Below are 20,270 nucleotides of genomic sequence, written 5' to 3'. Positions count from 1 at the left end.
ACTAGACCTCAATTTGACTTTATACTCCTGTTGCGGAGTTTTCTCTAACAGGGGAAGTTTAGAGTCAGTATCGGGGCAGTCCTTGAAAAAAGTCTTTGGACACGGTCCATGGAAGCGCTTGATATGACTGGAATGGAGCCAGCCTTTTCTTCCTTCTAGTTTTACGGCGGTCCTTGTGGTCATCAGAACGAGTTTTGGCTCCTTCCAGCGGGGCTCCAGAGGGCTTGAGCGATCAAAATTCCGAACCAGAACTAGATCTCCGGGAACGACCTCGTGCGGTTTCACCTGGGTGTTGTCCGGAAAGGCAGCCGCGACCTGTGAACGACAAGAGAGTAGTGCAGACATCAAGGAAGCTAGGTAATCTGTCAGCATGTTACTGTCAACGTCGGTGATTTTACGAGGCATAGGTGTACCCCACATGTTTGGGGGACGACCAAAAATAACTTCATATGGTGACAAACCAGATCTGGAGTGAGCGACCATTCGCATATAGAAGAGGGCAACCGGCAGGGCTACCATCCAATCTACACCTTTTTCTGCACAGACCTTCGCTAATCGTATTTTCAGAGTTTGATTGTGTCGCTCGACGAGGCCAGCTGCCTCGGGGTGTCGTACGCAGTGGAATTTCCACTGGTACCCTAACAGAAGTGATACCTGTTTCATGAGTTCGGACGAGAATGGCTGTCCATTATCTGAATACACGACACGGGGCAAACCATATCGAGGGAAAAACTCACGAACCAGCTGCTTGGCAGTGGTCACGGCAGTATAATCTGAGACTGGATATGCTTCTGTCCATCTGGACAGAGCGCATACAACTACGAGGACATACTTGAATCCTCGGCATCGATCCATCTGTATATAGTCCATCTGGAGGACTTCAAAAGGATGGTCAGGAGGATGAAATCCACCTTGTTCCATGGGAACACCTTTTCCTGGATTGAACTGACAACAGATCATGCAGGTACGCACTTTCTGCTTCGCTGCTGTTCGTAAATGCTTGTTAAACCAGAGGTTCTGGATGCTGTCTAACATGGCTTTTTCTCCTAAGTGTGCTGGACTATGTGCTGTATTAATAATGACTTGAACCATAGAGTCGGGGAGAAACCATGTGGCTTTTCCCTTCGTCAACCATCCCTGATCTGTCTGGACCCCTCCTTGTTCAGTCCATTTCCTGATTTCGTCTGGAGTAGCATGTGTCTGTATGTCTAGTACATCATGTGTAGGGTCCTTGACTGTCATGCAAGTCGTCAGAACTGGAACGTCTGTCTTTGTCGTGTCAGCTGGAATGTCTGGAGTCTGAGCTGTAAGCTTGGCTGTTCGATCTGCCAGGTCGTTACCCTGGGAAATGGTGTCAGTGACTCTCGTATGTGCTTTGCACTTCATGATGGCTATAGCTGTAGGTAAATGTATTGCTTCTAACAGAGCTTGAATGAGGGGGCCATGCTGAATCTTGGCTCCATGAGAGGTCATAAAACCTCTTTCTTGCCAGAGGACTCCAAAGTCGTGAACGACTCCGAATGCATAACGTGAATCTGTATATATGTTTACTTTCAGGTTCTTGGCTCGTATGCAGGCTTGGGTCAGAGCGATGAGCTCTGCTGCTTGAGCAGACAGGGTGTCAATACGATGTGTTTCTATAACTTCAGTTTCAGTAGTTACTGCATATGCTGCCACTAACTCTCCTGTACCTGTTCTCATACATGAACCATCCACATAAAGTGTCAGATCTGGGTCAGATAATGCAATGTCCGTCAAGTCTTGTCTTGGCTTCGTCATGGTGTTAATAACTTCCACACAGTCATGTGTTGCAGGGTTTGAGGTAATCGAGGGTAACAGTGTAGCAGGATTTAATATATTACAACGTCTGATCTCTATGTGTGGCTGAAACAGTGTCAGTTCATATCCTGTTAATCGAGCTATAGTCAAGTGCTGAGTCTGTGTTCGGTTTAAAAGAACTTCCACGGAGTGTGGAACCTGTACTGTCAGGGGGTGTCCTAACACTATGGAATCACTTTGTCTGATAGCTAAAGCTGTGGCGGCAACTGATTTGAGGCATGCAGGCAAGGCCTGGGCTACTGGATCCAATGTGCTAGAAATATAAGCACAAGGCTTGTGTTGTCCTGCTTGATCTTGTGTGAGAACAGATAATGCTGTACCATCGTGTTCAGTGACAAAAAGTGTAAAAGGTTTGCTGTAGCATGGCGTCGCTAAAACAGGAGCTTGACATAAAGCTTTCTTTAATTCGTCGAATACAAGTGTATGTTCCTGGGTCCAAGGGAGGACAGTCGATGTCGCTGCCTCCTGTGTTGTCAACTGTATCAGTGGTTTGGCTAGATATGCGTACTGAGGGATCCATTGTCTACAGTAAGAAGTGAGGCCGATAAAAGCTCGTACCTCCTTCTGTGTCTTGGGCTGTGGAAGATGTGCAATTAACTGGATACGGTCAGGTGTCAGCTGTCTACCCCTCTTGGACAGCAAGTGTCCAAGGTATACCACTTGCTGGACACAGAATTGCAGTTTTGAAGGGGACACCTTGTGCCCCATTTCTGCCAGAAAATACAAGACTGTCAGTGACGCACGTTCGCAGTCACGTTCTGTACGGGCTGTAATTAATAGGTCATCAACATACTGGAGCAGGGCAGTGTCAGTTGGCATGTGAATACTATCTAGTTGTCGTTTCAGTGCTTGACTGTAAATACTAGGACTTTCTGTGAATCCTTGAGGTGCACGTGTAAATTTATAACTTCTTCCATTTAAACAGAATCCGAAAAGGAACTGGCTGTCCGGATGGATGGGGACACTAAAGAAGGCGTTCTTGAGATCGATGACAGTAAAGAATGCTGCTTCGGAATCAATGGCAGTCAATAAGGAAGAGATATCTGGAACCACTGGGTACTGGGGTATGATACATTTATTAAGTTCTCGAAGGTCAATCACTAGTCGATAAACTGGAGGTGCATTTGGGTCAGTACGTTTAAGGATCGGAATGATAGGAGAATTAAATACATTGGAGTCAGTTTCTACAACCACTCCTTGAGCAATGAGCTCGTCAATGATTTTCGATAAGGCTGCTACAGCCTCAGGTGGCAACTTGTATTGTCGGATTCGTGGTAGTACAACTCCTTGTTTCAGAGTGACACGGTATGGTGTAATGTGCATACAACCTACATCAGTAGGACCTTGCGCCCATAAATGCTGTGGTACATTCAGTAATCTTGGATCAAAATCTCTTAACACATAATGTCCTTTAAAATCACGTAAAAACAATCTCACTCCTTCCAGAGAACAACAAATCACTGCTCCCAGTTCTTTCAAGGTTTTAATACCAAGTAAGTTTTCTGGACATGATTTCGTAAGTAACAAGTCTGTAGTCCGGGACAATGGACCAACTTCTAGGGAAACTGGTTTTGATATTTCATTAACAATAGGCTTTCCTGAAAATCCCAGGGAAACATTTCTTGAGCCTGAGAGAGGGGCCCCTGGAACCTCGTCATGACTGATGGTAGTCCTACTTGCCCCTGTATCAATCAGAAATTTTCTGTCTTTCCCTAATACTTGACTGTGTACATAGGGACCCTCTTGATCTACAGGAACCTCGATGAGAGGCAAGCCAACCTCCCTCTCCTGGCTGTTTCATGAATACTGCTGATAATCTGGATAATCTGACTGTGCGTACTGGTACATCTGTTGGGTAACTTGTTGTGTGGCAGCTATAGGCTGCGGTACTGCTACTGTCTGTTGTGCGTTCTGCGGTGGTTGCGTGTTTTGTGGAACATGTTCCTGTCTAGGAGGACGCGGTCTCTCTTTCGTCTTACCAGTAGCTATGTTGTGTTTCAGAACTGCACATTCGTTTATATAGTGACCTGGCTGTTTACAGTAATTGCATGTCCCTTTAACAGGAGCTGCAGAATGACTAGTCTGAGTCATGCCCCTCTTCTGACTATCCACCGGAACAGACTGTGCAACTAGTACTTTCATTTTCGTGTCTTTCATACGTCTTCTTTCGTGTTCTTGCTCTTCTCTGATTCGGTTCTGGTGGTACTGTAACATTTGTAACATTTGGGACGGGGTATTAGCTTGCCAGGTACTCTCAACTTTCAGTACTCAATTTTTAACTTGTGGTAAAGAATTCTCTACTAATTTGGTAACAAAAAGATGTGGATACGACTCACTACTCGTTTTCAAGCCGCTATTAATAATGAAACATTTCTCAAATCTGGAATAAAAATCACTAGTGTCTTCGTCTTGTTTCTGTTTACAGGCTGAGATGGCATCCCAGTCTTCCTTTTTCGTGGCTAGTAATCTTGGCAAGACTTGTATTAACAACTCGGGCAATGCTTTGGCTTTTTCCCCGAGACCAGTACCAGGAACTCGTGTTTTATCTTCATTCTCTAATTCTGCCCAGTCAATCTTTTTCTCTCCCACCTCCCATTCTTTTTCTTTAAGCTTTTCATATATGCCCGCAGGCAACAGGACCTTTAACATTTTAATGATATCGGGATACGTGTATTCTCCCATGCGGAGCATGTCTTTTAATTCCCGGTGGAACCCTGCTGGATCTTTATCGTGACAGGGCACTAACTTTTTCATTTCCAGTAGTTCTATTTTTGTTAAAGGGGTGTAAACAAATACTCGTTCGAGCGCACCTCCCCCTGTCCGAACAGGATGGACTTCTCGCAAGGAATTCTGTCTGTCTATGTAAAATGTCTTCCTTACTGGGGGTGGAACAGAAACGAAATGTGGAGTCAGGAACGTTCTGTATTTGTGGCGTTGTTCTAAAATGACATTAATCAAATCGGTACCTAGGCCTTTCCATTTGTTTAGGAGTAACTCGTTCAATACATTATATAGGGGACCTGGGTCAGAATGCTGACTTTCATACAGTGTAATGAGGTGTTGGATCATGTACATACCCACCAGTAGCTGTTCGTCTGGGGAAAGATTCAGAAACGTTTGGGCCACTACTTCGTCTGAAAATGTGCTAGAATCACTAGTCCATTGAACTGCTGATCGGGCTAGTTCCTGTTCATGCATGGTACTAAGCTCACTGTAACCTATTCGTTGTTTCAAAACTCTATCGGTAGCTTGGAATAAATGCTCAAGAGAACACTGTTCTGGTACGGGAGGAAGAAAGGTTTTCTTACATTCTAGGCGTGTGTGTCTGTCAAAAGGTCTCGCCCTACCTACGTACGCTATTCTATCTGGGTTGTCTGTGTCTACATCTTCGTCTGAAGTGTCATTCTCTTTCTCGGGTTCTCTCGTTGCTTTCTCCCTTTCGTGTATGCCTAGAATTTCCTTACGAATCTTTCTATACATGGATTCTATACAACCTTGTTTACTGTGTTTTCCTTCTGCTATGTTGTCACTCCATTTTATCAGGACTTTCATCTCGTCTTTGTTTTTACCAGGCTGGTCTTGTTCTCTTATTAAACAATTTATCAAAAACTGCAAGATCATATTTTGAGTCTCGACTTTCCTGTGGGCCATAGCCTCGTGAATACTTTCTGGTCTTTCCCCTGTTCTGATAAAATGATATATTCTGTCTAAATGTTCCCTCATCTCTGGTATAATAGCCAAATAGCTTGCAACTCGTCGTAGACGTATGGAATATAATATCATCTGATCTTCGCCTGGCACTGGATCATATCTACAATCAGTAAGGTATTGTTTGAGGGCTGCGTATGTAGCTACTTTTGGCGTGCGTTGTAATGCTGCGTCTCTCAGCGTCATTCGTTTTACTTGAGGCGGGGTGATAGGGGTACCTCCCCCTGCTCCTCCTGAACTAGAATCGGCAACTAATACTGGATGTGCCGTTGCTGGTAATGTGACTGGTAAAGTAGGCAAGCGTAATGTGGGTTGGTCCTGGGTTACTGGCGGATTAAAAGGATTTCCGGGACCAGTGGCTGGAGGAACAGTAATCGCGTTATTAACAGGGTTGTGAGGTTGAGCAGGCGGAGGAGGATTCGGATTTGTATATTCTGGGACAGTGTCGTCTAAATAGGAAGAAAGGAAAATTTCCGCTGCGGTCGGTTTATGACGTAGCTTAGTCGGGACCAATGGTGACGGTAAATTACAGGGTGCTTCCGGGGTCGCCTTCGGCAGGCCCTCGGCGAGAAGGGGATACATGCCTTTAATAAGGGCATTTCTTTGTCTGTCTGACTGTTCTGCTCTAACTCGTTCACCTTCTTCTAGTAGTTCCCTTTCTTGGGCTTTTTCTGATGCTTCCCTACTTAGTTCTGCTTTTCTGATTTCTTTTTCTGTTCTTTTATGCGATTCTTTACGCCACAATTCTATGGCATCCTTCTGGGATTGTCTGGCTTTCTTTTTCCATAATGCTTCCTCTACTCTCATGATGCACTCAGCATCCCAGGTTCCTGAAACAGGCCATCTATATTTCTCTTCCAGATTTTTGGTATAGTATACCCATAAGTCTAAGTACAGTATGGCATCTAAGCCATGTTTATGATACATGAAATGTCCGGGACTGTCCCTAGGTGGGACAGGAACTGATTCTTCGAGTATCCCTTTTCTGGTTCCTATCTGACGTAACTTTGAAAACAGAGGCATATTTGAACGTACTTGAACTTGAACACTATGAACACAGTAAACACAGTAATGAAATAGCAAACAAATCACTCATACCACGACATCGGACACATTAAAAAAACAGTTCGAACAGATACTACCTAGTACATTGAGAACATAATACTGGAAATCTCGAGAGACTATACTAGAAAACAGAATTACTGGATGCACTGCTAAAACAGTACCGAACATACCGGTCTCATAAAGAGACACGTCATACCGTATCCACCTAGGTGAACACGTCGGACCGGATATGTGTACCCAGACCCGTCTGGACCGGGCACAAATTAATGAAACCGTCTAGATGCGTTCCCAGCAATGGTACTCACCGGGAAGCAAAACTGAAGGCCTCGGACTGGACTGAACTGGACTGCTACGACGTCTGGTTACTGCTACGCACTACGCATGCGCTTCGGGCTTCGGAAACAGGTGGGCCTCCGGATACCTCGGACCTTGCTCTCTCGGCTTGGGCTCTGGTCGGGACTCTCCGCCTTCCTCACCGCCTCGTCTGGATGCCGGACCGCAGCCTCCGTCTCCTCCGTGGGCCTGAGGGAGTTTAGCAGGAAAACCTGCAGGTGCGCAGAAGGGGTCCGTCACGGCTGTAGAAGGGGTCAGGGGGCCTGCGTTACATCGCCGGCGCGTGGGGAAGGGGACGTCCCTATTCGGGCGCCATTATGTGGTAAATAAATAAATTACCGGTACTATTTTTCTATGCATTAAATGAAAAGGATAGCTCAATAAATGAGAGGCAGAGTCCGTGGTATCTGAGTCATACGGGCTTTAATTAAGTGGCTCGAGCCAATGGACATCGGGTTCCATCACCTACTAAGGTTCAGGAAGGGACATTCAACATTTCATTAACATCATACAATATATATAGTAGAACTGTACAGTTGCATTGAATACAGTAGGCGTAACAAGGCGTAACAAGTGAAAAGAAAGATAAGAACATATGGGCGTAAAAGAAGGCGTGCACAGGGCGTGCACGGAGGTGTGTGATGTAGACGTCACAGAAATGTCATAGGTGGGTGGACACATGGAGGGGGTTTCATGGGCAGCTGGAACCTTTATCCTACTGGTGCGCGCAAAACGAGTCATGACGTGTAACTGAGGAGGGCTGGGGGGGCGCTGACTTCTAGCATCAGTAGAGGAGACTGAAGTCTGGGATGTCAGAACGACCTGTACCTATAGCGTATCTGATATCTTATGTTTGGAGTACATGTTGCTTGATTCTAAAAGTCATCAGGGCAAAGGCTACTTGTCACTAAAAGCTAGTGTATGCATATATTTCTTTATGTATTACGTGGACTATGGATCTTCTATGGATACTAATTCAGTAAATCACTTGCATGGAGACAGAAAGACTAGACTGTAGATGGATATGTTTATCCTGTTCGTTAGCTAGGAATGTGAATCCGGGGAGCTGAACAGATAACTGTAGGCATAACATATTCTTGGCAGGCAGGCCAGGCCGAGCCGGGCACTGCGTTGCTGGGCAGGAAGTAAGGGAAGGGTCAGGGATACGGGCGGGGCTGCATCTCTCAGAGCGTTACAGGAGACTTGAGGCCTGAATCTGGTGTCCAGGCCCCGTAGAGCCTTAGAAACGGGTACATCTCGATGATTTAACGTGCACTATGTAAAGACGTTGGCAACATAGGCCTGAAAGCCTAATTCAGGTTGCTTTCACGAAGGACTGGATAACTGACATACTAACGTTGGACGCAACTGCAAATGCGTCTTTATTATCGGTCATGGAGGAAAAATGCATAGAAATCATGCATATATATTACATGTTGGGGAACACGTAGGGAACACATAGCAGGGCAAAATTCAGTTTTCCTCAGGTGACCGATCTCGATTCAGCATCAACAGGCCTTGGCAAATGCAACCCACGCAGGAATCGAAGATGGCTTCTGGATCAGACCGGCAATGTCTGATGGGCCGCGTTTTTCAGGGGAGCAAGGGCCAGTCTGGAGCAACCAGACCAGCATTGAAAATTCAAAGGTTCTTCGTCACAGAGGCCACTAGCCAACAGGCAAGTGACCGGACAGACGTGTCGAGTAGGAAAATGCAAAAGGGCCCCACGCAACACTCGGTGAGTGTGGAGAGGTGATCTTCGGTGCAAACGATGCTCTGGGCTGGGGCTTCTCAATCCCCAATGCACAGCTTCGAGGGTGCCTCAGGAGCAGCACAGAAAGCACTTATGCCCTGGGTACCAAAAGTACACTATACAGGGGCTAATGAGGTGACTCAATATCCAATTAGTTATGTACCTAGGGTACATGGAGTCCTTTTTACAGAGAGAGCAGATAGCCTGGGGCCCTGATTAGCAGGATCCCAGGCCAACTAAGTCGAATACCAGCTAAACACAAGGCAAAAAATCTGGGGTAACCATAGTCAGGTATCCACCTTCCTACATCCCCCCATCCCCCCACCAAACGAAAGGAGATAAGGCTATCCTTGACCAGGTAAGCCTATATTGCCTAAGTGGCCATATAAGGAAGTACCTGCATTAGCATGGTTACCCCCGTCTCATGGTCCACTAAGCAATCCCTCACCCTAGGGGTATCAGAGGGTCTCCACCATAGGGAATCTCTACCTGTGGTGTGTTTTGGCAAAGTAAAAGGCTGGTGTTGAGATGGAGTACTGAAGTGAGGCTCCACTAATGTAGGGCTCAGCTTCCTCCAATCACTATCCACCATGTGTGCCTTTCTTTCCATGACTGAGTTGCACTGTGCTCTCAGGGTCAACCTCTGGCTGCCTACAGCTGGAGGCTGGGTCCCTTTTGTTGGCTTACTGGAGAGACAGGTCAGGTTTGGGGCCTTTGGGTCCCAGTTTTGGCTGTGCTCAACAGTGTACATCTGGGGGAGGTTCCTAACTAGGAGTAAGGGAGATCCCTCAGGAGTGTTTGAAGTTTTCACCTTGCTAGGGCTGCTAGCTTTGGTGCCCCTAATCTGATGATGGGGGTGTTCTGGTGGACAGGGTGCCCTTTGGGGTCCACTGACCTCCCTGAACTCTACAGCCCAGGCCTGACTAAGGCAGGGTAGAGAGGGGCAGGATACCTGCTCCAGACTGGGTTCCACCTTGGAAGGGTCCACTGACATCAGGGGCTCTTCCAGGCTAGGCCTGGCTACCTCTGGGGCAGTTCCTTCACAAGGGTTAGGGTCAGTTCCCAAAGGAGGCTGACTCTCACCTAATGTCTGGTGGGAGGGAGACTTTTCTTCCTCCCCAATGTCTGAGTGGAGTGATCCATAGTTTCAGGCTTCACAACACAGAAATCTGTCTGAGTTTGGGCTGTGGCCATCACAGCCCCACCAACCTTTTCAGGAAGGGACTCAGTTTGGATTTGGGCTGTTACCATTACAGCCCTGTCAATCTGTCTAGGGAAGGAGTCTGCTTGGGATTGGGCTGAGACTGGCACAGCCCTACCAACCTTTTCAGGGAGGATATCCTGAACTGGGGCTGTGGCCATCACAGCCCCACTAACTTTTATATGGAGATTTACCATTTTAGAATGGGTTTCTTGTTCTACCTCAGCCCAGGCTGAAATTTCCAGATCATTCCCTAGTAGACAATCTACAGGCACGTTTATAGACACTGCCACTCTCTTGGGGCCAGTGACACCTCCCCAGCTGAGATGAACTACTACCATGGGATGATCTTTCTGTACTCCATCAATGTTGGTCACCTGGTATGTGGCTCCAGATAAAAGTTGCCTTGAGGGGACTAGACTCTCAGTCACCATAGTGATGCTTGCCCCTGTGTCTCTATAGGCCTCAATTTTCTGACCATTGATGAGGGGCTCCTGTCTGTACTTGCTCAAAGTGTTGGGACAAGCAGTGAAGTTGGCAAACCCCATGTCATCCTCACAGACAAGAATAGTTGTTGTAGGGGACCTGGTTAGGCCAGAGTCCACCTGAGTTCCAAAAGTAAACCCAGCCAAATTCTTGGGGGCACTCCCACCACCTGGGGGATTACTACTAATAGTAACAGGAGGTGTTGGAGTCTTACTTGGAGGAATATTTTCCTTACTGTTGTTCCTTGGGCAACTGCTATTAGTCTTCCAGTGGCCAGGCTGTTTACAGAGGTAAACAGTCATAATATCGATTCCAAAATATAGAATGGACATAATATCGAAGTAAAAATATAGAATGGACAAAATATCGAATGGACACAATATAGTGGTTAAAAATATCGAATTGAAGGTAAGTAATATCGATTTTCAAAATATAGAAGTCAAAATATCGAAGTATACAATATAGGTATTAAATATATCACATTTTTAATAATATAATTTTTTTTAAGTGTTTTGTAAGTTAGTATATGTGTGAAAAGTGTATATTCATTTTTGTAATGTATGTATAATTTATTTTAAGTAATGAATTTTATGGTATCTAATTTTTGCGTAATTTAATTCTGTAGCGGGTTGTGTGTTTATAGGGGAATAGGGTGGGAAGTAATTTAATTATATTAAATTAAATATAAATTTTTAGCAATTATTATACATTTTTAATTACATTTAGCTTTTTAGGTCTGTAGCGGGTTGTGGGTTTATAGGGGAATAGGGTGGGAAGTAATTTAATTGTAATTAATTAAATATTTTTATTTATTTATTAGTATTCATTTTGATTTTATTGTTAATTTTTAATTGGTAATTATTTTTATTAATTGGCAATTAATGTTTATTAATTGATTAATTGTTAATTATGTTAATTGTCTACATTTATTTTCTGTAGCGGGTTGTGGGTTTATAGGGGAATAGGGTGGGAAGTAATTTAATTGTAATTAAGTAAATATTTTTATTTATTTATTGGTATTGATTTTAAATGTATTGGTAATGAATTTTTAATTGGTAATTAATTTCTATTAATTGGCAATTAAGTTTTAATAATTGGTAATTATTTTGTATTAATTAAATATGTGATAATTATGATAATTGCATTAAGGTATTTTCTGTAGTGGGATGTGGGTTTGTAGGGGAATAGGGTGGGAAGTAATGTATTTGTAATTAATTACATAATAAAAATACTTTTTGCGTATTGATAATTAATTTACTGTTAATTATTAATTGGTATAAACTTTTATTATTAATTAGTTGTTGTTATTGAAAAATAATTAGTTGTTAAATAATTATGAATAGGTTATTAATTTTTTATAACTAATATGTATTTGTATTCCTAATTAATTATTGCATAATATTAAATTGGTTATTAATTTCAATTAATGTTTTATTGGTATTGATATTTAATTTATGTTTAATATTATATTAAATCATTACTTTCCCTACTGTTAAACTCACTGGAGTGGGAATAGTAATTTTCACCCTCCCGCTATCCAACGCGTACCCTACTGTTGCACTCTCTGGAGTGGGAATAGTATTTTTTACCCCTGCGCTATCCAATGCTTTCCCTACTGTTGCACTCACTGGAGTGGGAATAGTAATTTTTACCCTTCCAATATCCAACGCTTTCCCCACTGTTGCACTCTCTGGAGTGGGAATAGTAATGTTTACCCCTACGGTATCCAACGCTTTCCCTACTGTTGCACTCTCTGGAGTTGGAATAGTAATTCTTACCCTCCCGCTATCCAACGCTTCCCCTTCTGTTGCACTCTCTGGAGTTGGGAATAGTCATTTTTACCCTTATGCTATCCAACCCTTTCCCTACTGTTGCACTCACTGGAGTGGGAATAGTATTTTTTACCCCTACGCTATCCAACGCTTTCCCTACTGTTGCACTCTCTGGAGTGGGAATAGTAATTTTTACCCCTACGCTATCCAACACTTTCCCTACTGTTGCACTCTCTGGAGTGGGAATAGTATTTTTTACCCCTGCGCTATCCAACGCTTTCCCTACTGTTGCACTCACTGGAGTGGGAATAGTATTTTTTACCCCTATGCTTTCCAACGCTTTCCCTACTGTTGCACTCACTGGAGTGGTAATATTAAATTTTACCCTCCTGCTATCCTATGGTAAAATATTGTACATTTTTTATTAATAACTTAAATTAATTATATCTTAATTTTAAGGTTGTTTGAGTATTTTTAAGTATGTTTTAGTTAATTATATTTATTATTTTATTAATTTTAAATTACTTTTAAGACATTTAAAAAAAATAGATATTTTGACTGACTATATTTTTTTACAGAGTATATTTTGGATTCGATATTTTTGTACTTACCTGTTTGTAGATAGGAATTCGATATTTTTGCATTCTATATTTTGGCAACTATATTTTGGTAAGTCTATATTTTGTCATTCTATATTATGTCAGTGATCCGTTTACAGACATGGCAATAAGGTTTCTTGACTGAGGAGGTGTTTTGGGACCCACCCCCACCATTGGAGTTTTGGGGCCCTGTGGAGGACTTGTCTTTTGATTTATCCCCATCCTTCTCTTGAGTCTTTGTATTATCCTTCTTTTGGTCACTACCCTGTTTTTTAGGCCTAATCCTGGTCCTGACCCATTTGTCTGCCCTCTTACCCAATTCTTGTGGAGAGGTCAGATCTGAGTCCACCAGGTGCTGGTGTAAAAGCTGGTTTTGACAATTACTAAGGATCTGCTCCCTCATAATCAAATTATACAATCCTGTATAGTCATGTACTTTGCTGCTCAGTAACCAACCTTCCAGAGCCTTAGTAGCACAATCTACAAAATCAGTCCAGTCCTGAGTCTGAGCCTTTTGGGTATCCCTGAACAACAACCTGTATTGCTCTGTGGTTAAGCCAAACCCATCAATCAGAGCACTCTTAAGGACAGTGTAGCTTTTAGCATCCTCATGTCTAACTGTGAGGAGCTTGTCTCTTCCTTTTTCTGAAAAGGAAAGCCACAAGATTGCTGCCCACTGACCTTGGGGAAACTGCTGTACCATGCAGGCCCTCTCCAAAGCAGTTATCCACTTGTGGATGTCATCCCAATCTTTGTAGGGGGGCCCAATCTTACTCAGGTTTCTATGATCATAGGGCCTGTATTTATCCTTAGGGATATTGCTGCCACCAGCAGAATCTAATCCACTTAACTTTTGCTCCCTTGCTACAGCAAGTTTAGCTTGGGCCAGGGCTGTTTCCTCTTTCTCTATCTGGAGTTGGACAGCTCTCATCCTAGCCTCATGTTCTCTTCTCTGGGGGGAAGTCATTCCCCTTTGAGAACCACTTGAGGCATTAGAGAGGAGAGACTCACTGGAAGGAGATATTTCCCTTCTATTGCCTGGGAGAAGCCTACTATTCGGTCTGGAGAGGTGAAACTCTTCTCCATTCCCATGTAAGCTTGGGTTAGCCTGGCTAAGCCTCCTGACCTGGACCTGGCTATCATCTGCATCAGATTCTTCCTCCTCCTCTTCCTCCCCTACTTCTGGGGTTAAGGGGTCATCTTCTGTGGAGGGGACACCTTCACCTGTGTTATCTAAGGGACCTGGTTTAGAGGCCTTCTCAGGATCACCTGCCTCTAGGACTTCTATCAGGTGTTGGATGGTAGGGTTGGAACCCTGTTTCAAATTCCTGGAGATACACAATGACCTCCTCTCTAGGAAGTTGAGCATCTCATGTCTGGAGGGTGCCTTGGGAAGGTCACTTACCACAGGTAGAGAACCAGAGGGTTCACCTGTGCCAGACATGACTAGTGAGGTGTGGTGTGTGCACCTACCTATGAGTGTTTACCTACTAGAACCTCTCTAGGAGTTGTAGTCAGGGTGTGCTAGGCCCTTTCCTCTACAACAACTAAGTTCAGTAGAACTTAAGTATTTTAAGCTTTGTTATATGTACCTATGGTACCTAATGTGATCTTTCAAATGATATCAAAGATTACAATTGGTAAAACAACAGCAAGCTTAAATCCCAACCGCTGCACACCAATGTGAGAAGTTGGCCTGGTATATGATGTTCACTATTCTAGTGAGCACCTTGCACCAGTCCAAACAACCCTTATGGCGATGGTTGTAAAGTCAACCTTATAGACCAGCTATCCTAGTGGTAGCATGGACAAAGCAGTGTTAGGCTAAACTCAAGAGGGCATGTGAAGCCAGCTGTTTTACCATATGCAAACCTTTTAATACCAAATCAAAAGACACCACACAGGTTATATATTCACAATATATATGTATTTATTTCTAAATAGATCCCCTTAACTCTTTATGAGCACAGGAGCACAAGCGTATAACAAGTAACTTAATATAACATACAAAAGTTGCACAAATATGGATAGGCCCTGGTGGCCCGTAAAACCATATACTAAAATAGTGGTATAAGAACCACGTCACGAACAATGGTAAGGCCTAGGGCCTTGGGAATCGCTGGGGCTACACTGGACTAACAGCAGTTAGGATGTGGGAGGCCCACAGGATGCGGGCGCAGTGTCTAAATGCACACGCGTGTACCAATAGAAGTCAATGGGTGCGTAAAGTTAAAAAGTTGCAGATTTGGAAGTCTTCCGACTGGACTAGAACTTAACCACTTAAAACTAGGACACTAGGGATGTAAATCTCTACAGGAGCACCATAGTACTCGCGTTACCTCACCCACAGGAAGGATGGATGGATGGATGGGTTTTTATATAGCGCAATATCACCGCCAGGTCTCAAAGCGCTTTGCATTGGGAACCTGTCCTGGTTTTTCCCTGTGAGATAGCCCCTACTGGGTATCCCCAAGGTGAAAGACAGGCATCCCGCCGCGGGGGGCCGTAGTGGAGATTAAGCAAGCTATTGGCCAGAGTTGCAGAGTGTGAACCTGTGATTCGAGTAGGCACCGAAGCGAGAATTACCGAGTCAGTGGACATTTTGGGCTCAAGACCCTGCCGCGTCGGGAATTGAACCCTGGTCCAGGGTCTGATCTCAGCGTCCGGGTCTGCCTCCTCTAACCAGTGAGCCACACTTCTCCACAGGAAGCGGGTGCATAGGTGTCAAAGTGTGTTGGGTTTCGTCGTGGAGTTCTATGGAGCCTTGGAGGAAAGATGCTGCAGGGGACCAGGAGAGAAGAGTCCGGTTGGATCCAAGGGTGGATCGAAGATGTAGAGTACCTGAAAGCAGAGGGGACAGAGTCTGGGTCACTAGCCAGTGACCAGGAAGGAACCAGGCAATGTCGGGTTGCGATCAGGTGATATCGTGAAGCTTGTCTCCACTGCCACATGGACCAGGAGGTGTAGACAACAACCAGGTGCTGGGCACGGACTGTCCCACAAAGGCTCTCGCTGTCGGCGGTGTCGGATCTTGATTCGGAGTCAACAGGCCTTGGCAAATGCAACCCATGCAGGAATCAAAGATGGCTTCTGGATCAGACCAGCAAGGTTTGATGGGCTGCTCCTTTTCAGGGGATCAAGGGCCCGTCTGGACCAACCAAACCAACATTGAAAATTCAAAGGTTCGTCATCACAGAGGCCGCTAGTCAACGGGCAAGTGACCGGACATACACGTCAAGCAGGAAAATGCAAAAGGGCCCCACGCAGCACTCGGTGAGTGTGGAGAGGTGATCTTTGGTGCAAAGGATGCTCGGAGCTGGGACTTCTCAATCCCCAATGCACAGCTTCAAGGGTGCCTCAGGAGCTGCCCAGAAAGCACTTTGCTGGCTTTCCAAGATGGCCGGTCCCACGTCTCTTGTCGCCTCCACGGGTCTCAGCTTTGCTGTGGCTGTGGATCAGGCTGTTGGATGTCTGGAAGTCTGGTTCTTGTCAGTCTCTGTTGGTCGAGCTCCGGCAGGAGCAACAACAAAGCAAACTGTTGAGCGCTTGATGGTGCCTGCTTGCACAGGGTGGTAACTCCTTGACCACAAGGGAGATTCTTCAGTCTTGTACGTCTAGTAGGATGTTGAAGGGTCCAGAGTTTCATATCAGAGTTTCAGTCAGGATTATCTAAAGTCTTGGAACACAGCTCCTACCTTTATTTCAAATCAAGGGGCTGGATTACCTGCTAGGTCCCCCCTATGGGTGGGACCCAGGAAGGGGGTGGTTACACCCCTTTCCCTTTGTCCAGTTTCACACCAGAGCTGAGGCTGGAGTGCCCCAGCACCGGTTTGAACTGGGCTATGCATGGGACACCTTGTGTGCCCCAGACAGTGTCTCGTTTCATTCAGCCCTCCCTGCCCCAATCCACTATTTCCTGTCTGGGGTGGTGCTAGCACCTCCCTGTGACAGGAAACCTATTGTCCAAGCCTCCCTCGCTGGAATGGCTCCCAGCAGCAGGAGGTCAGACTTGTGTCTGTGGCAGCAGCATCCATTTTGTGATGCTGAGACTCTGGTTAACTTTAACGGGGATTAAGGAAAGTAACATGTCTTCTCCCTCTAGAAGGGTGGAATGCTACCCCCGTCGCCAGAACTGGCGAGGGGGTAGTATTCCAAAGCGTATGACACCTTACACAACATGTTTTGATAAAGCCAAACCAAAGTTAGCAATAACCGCGAGGATTATAATGCACTTGAGAGTATATTTATTGATGGCACTTATAGAGCGCACTGATACCAAACGGTGTCCTGGCGCTGTAGTGATAGCTCCCCTAGCCATGAAACCTGTTATTAATTGGTAAACAGCCACGTTTTAGCTTTTTAGTTTATGGTATGGCAATATCCTAGAACAGCTATAAAGACATGGTTCCGAAACCTCTGTGTGGTAGCTTCCTGTGTCACCGTGGCGCTCCTCAGCGCATCGTATTGTTTGTAGCGCTCATTCTACGTTATCGTTGGGACCGCGTCGGCTTCCCCTGCCGGGCACTTTGTGCCCTAGGCAGCTTGAGGTGGAGTGGGAGTGCAGGACGAGGACCGCGCGTTGCATGATTGCGCGAGTCCTCTTTCTATTGTGATGGACGGCCATTACTGCGCATGCACGGCAGCCATTTTAGCTCATTCTCCGATAGAAATTGAATGATATTGCTTTTTGATTATCAAATGGAAAATCGTTTATTAAATGTTGAGTTAAAAGGATTTATAAATGAAATATCCATGCTAGGTTAACTGATGACTTTTTAATAATTCATTTCATCGTTTTGCTTATATGGTTATATCTTATAAACCGAATAAAGCATTTTAAACTGAAACTAAATTAAATTGCCATAGCTGGTCCGTCCTTTCGCCCGGTGAAGCCAGACGCTCCTGAGTAGCTGAGGGCAGTATAATATAGCATAGGCTCTGCCTAGAGAGGCCTGGCAAGCCCTCTCTCCACCACAAAATACACTTTGCCTGGCTTTCCTGGAGTTCTTTCCTATCCCCTGATTCCTCCATACAACTGAAACTCACGCTGTTGGGTGAATAATAGTGCCCTATTCCTGCGGCTCATACACAATGGGCAAATTATTTTTTGAAGAGGATTATTTGGAGGAGTAGCCGTTCGGCTCTCTGGAACACAACCCCGTAGAGGCCCTAGATGCTGGGGTGCAACATTCTGTGAACACAGCCCTAATAAGAGCAATTGCACCCCTCAAGCAAGCGCTCGAACACCAACCAGTGGCATAAAGAGTTCCAACCTTCATACAGAGGATTTTGCACAACTCTCCAGGGCCTTGGTGAATGACCATCCATATACTGCGCCAAAAGTGTCTCCTGACTCTATTCAAGGAGAGCAGGGAGACTCCTCATCAGTTGGGGATTCAGAGGAGGAGGTAGCACCCAGACTGGCAAATAAATCTAGGAAGGAGCACCACCTTGAGTTTCCCACACAGCCTAAACTCCTTACTTTTGAACCGGCATACATTGTCCACCCTAATTCCACTCGGCTCCAGTCACAGGAGGTGGTGGATCACGCGCAATCGCACCTCCGACGTCCATTTGACAAGGAAGTCAGGGCACGACTGCGGTCAGAATGCCCAAAGCAGGATTTAGCTGTGGGAGCTGCAGAGACCCCGGAGGTGGATCATACAATGCTCACCTATTAAAATATGCACAAGACCCCAAGAAAGGCATTGACCGCGCCTGGCGGTCATGCCAGGATAAGTTACTAGGCCTGTCAGGACCACTCACCAAAATACTTAAAATGGGGTTTCAAGCCAAAGAGTACAGATCTCCGATAGACCCAGGTGAACTTATTGGATGGGCGTAGCGGGCAGTGTGCCAGTTGGGTAACGCCAACTGCTCCATGTCTACCCTCTTCAAGTAGGACCCTAAGTTAGCGGAGTTGTCCTCCTTGGAAGCAGGGCCCGAAGCCCAAGGTCTTCTTTTTGGGCAGCTTTTCTTTAAGGAATTAACAAAGTTTGTGGCCACCTTCAGTGGTCTAGATAAGGCGCAGGAATCACTCCAATGCGCCTTCTGCCCGGTTTTTGCTAGAATGAACGAAATCAAGGGCGGTCGTTTGGCCGTGGGTACAATTAAGGCACTCCAAGTGGACAACAGCACCAAAGAGGAGGATATCAGCATCATAACTCCAGCAACGCCTCCTTCTATCCCTCTCGAAGAGGGCAAAACCGTTTCCAAAAAGGCAGATTGGGTGGCAACCACCAAGATACCGTAAATACAGGTGAGACTTATTCCGTGTTCAGAGGTGGTTCTGGGGGATAGATTCAATCTATCCTAAAGGTCTGGCAAACAATCTGGCAGGATGCTTGGGCTTTGGAGACGGTTCAGGGGTACAAACAGGAATTGTACAATACTCCCTCCCAAGGTCCCCCCCATACCTTTTTCCCATCAAGAGCAAAGTTACATCACAAATGAAATCCAATCCCTTCTCCAGAAGGGAGCAATCGTTGTCACTCAGGCCCATCCTCGGGTTTCATCAGCACAGTTTTCTTAGTCCAGTAAAAAGGTGGCGGATCCCGATTGGTTTTAAATCTGAAGGAGTTCAACAGGTGGATCATCTACTGACACTTCAAAAGTGAAGGCATCCAAGTCCATTCTTTTTGCCCAAGCAATCTATAGAATTCATGGGTTTTGAGGTTGACTCTCGGAGCTGCCAGCTACTCCTTCCCATGCAAAAGTTCAGAGCAATCAAGAAGGATTTAAGATTGATTGTGTACAAGCGGAATGTATCCTTGAGGTCGGTGGCCCGAGTAGTGGGCCTTTTAGCTTCATCTATCCAAGCTATCTTTCCGGGACCTCTACATTACTGCGCACCCCAGTGCTTGAAGATTCAACATCTCCGCAAAGGCATCGGATATGCAGAATGGATTTCTCTTTCCGAGGAAGCAAGGTGGGAAATGTTGAGGTAGTTGGACCACATTGAGTCGTGGTATGACAAAGCCATATTCGGATCCAGTCCCGAGATAGTGATCGAATTGGACGCCAGCCGCTGGGGCTGGGGAGTCCGCTGCGGTCCGATTTTTAGAGCGTGTCGGTGGTCTCCGGAGGAGCTTTCCCTACACGTCAATTGTCTGGAGCTGCTGGCAGACTCGTTTGCAATTCACAGTCTCTCCCCGCCAGAAGATGAATTGCTGTATTCTATTAAGGATGGACAATGTATCGGCAGTCCGTTACGTGAACAAACTTCGCAGAACGAGGTCGCAGATTCTTACAGAAATTGCCAAGGATTTTAGCCACTATTGTCTGCACCATAAAATATCAGTTGTAGCGGAATACCTGCCGGGGCGCAGTAATGAGGTGGGGGATTGTCACTCTTGATAGCTACGCGAATACAGCGATTGGAGGCTTCAACCTCAAATGTTTCGCTTCCTGAATCAAACATGGGGTCCTTGTCAATTAGATTTGTTCGCATCTCACCTGAACAAACAACTCCCAAACTTTATAGTTGGCGTATGGATCTGAAAGCGATCACCTCG

Source organism: Lissotriton helveticus, chromosome 8 (assembly GCF_964261635.1).
Source record: "Lissotriton helveticus chromosome 8, aLisHel1.1, whole genome shotgun sequence".
NCBI lineage: Eukaryota > Metazoa > Chordata > Amphibia > Caudata > Salamandridae > Lissotriton > Lissotriton helveticus.
The sequence above is the reverse complement of the archived record's forward strand: the minus strand, read 5'-3'. Positions refer to the sequence as shown.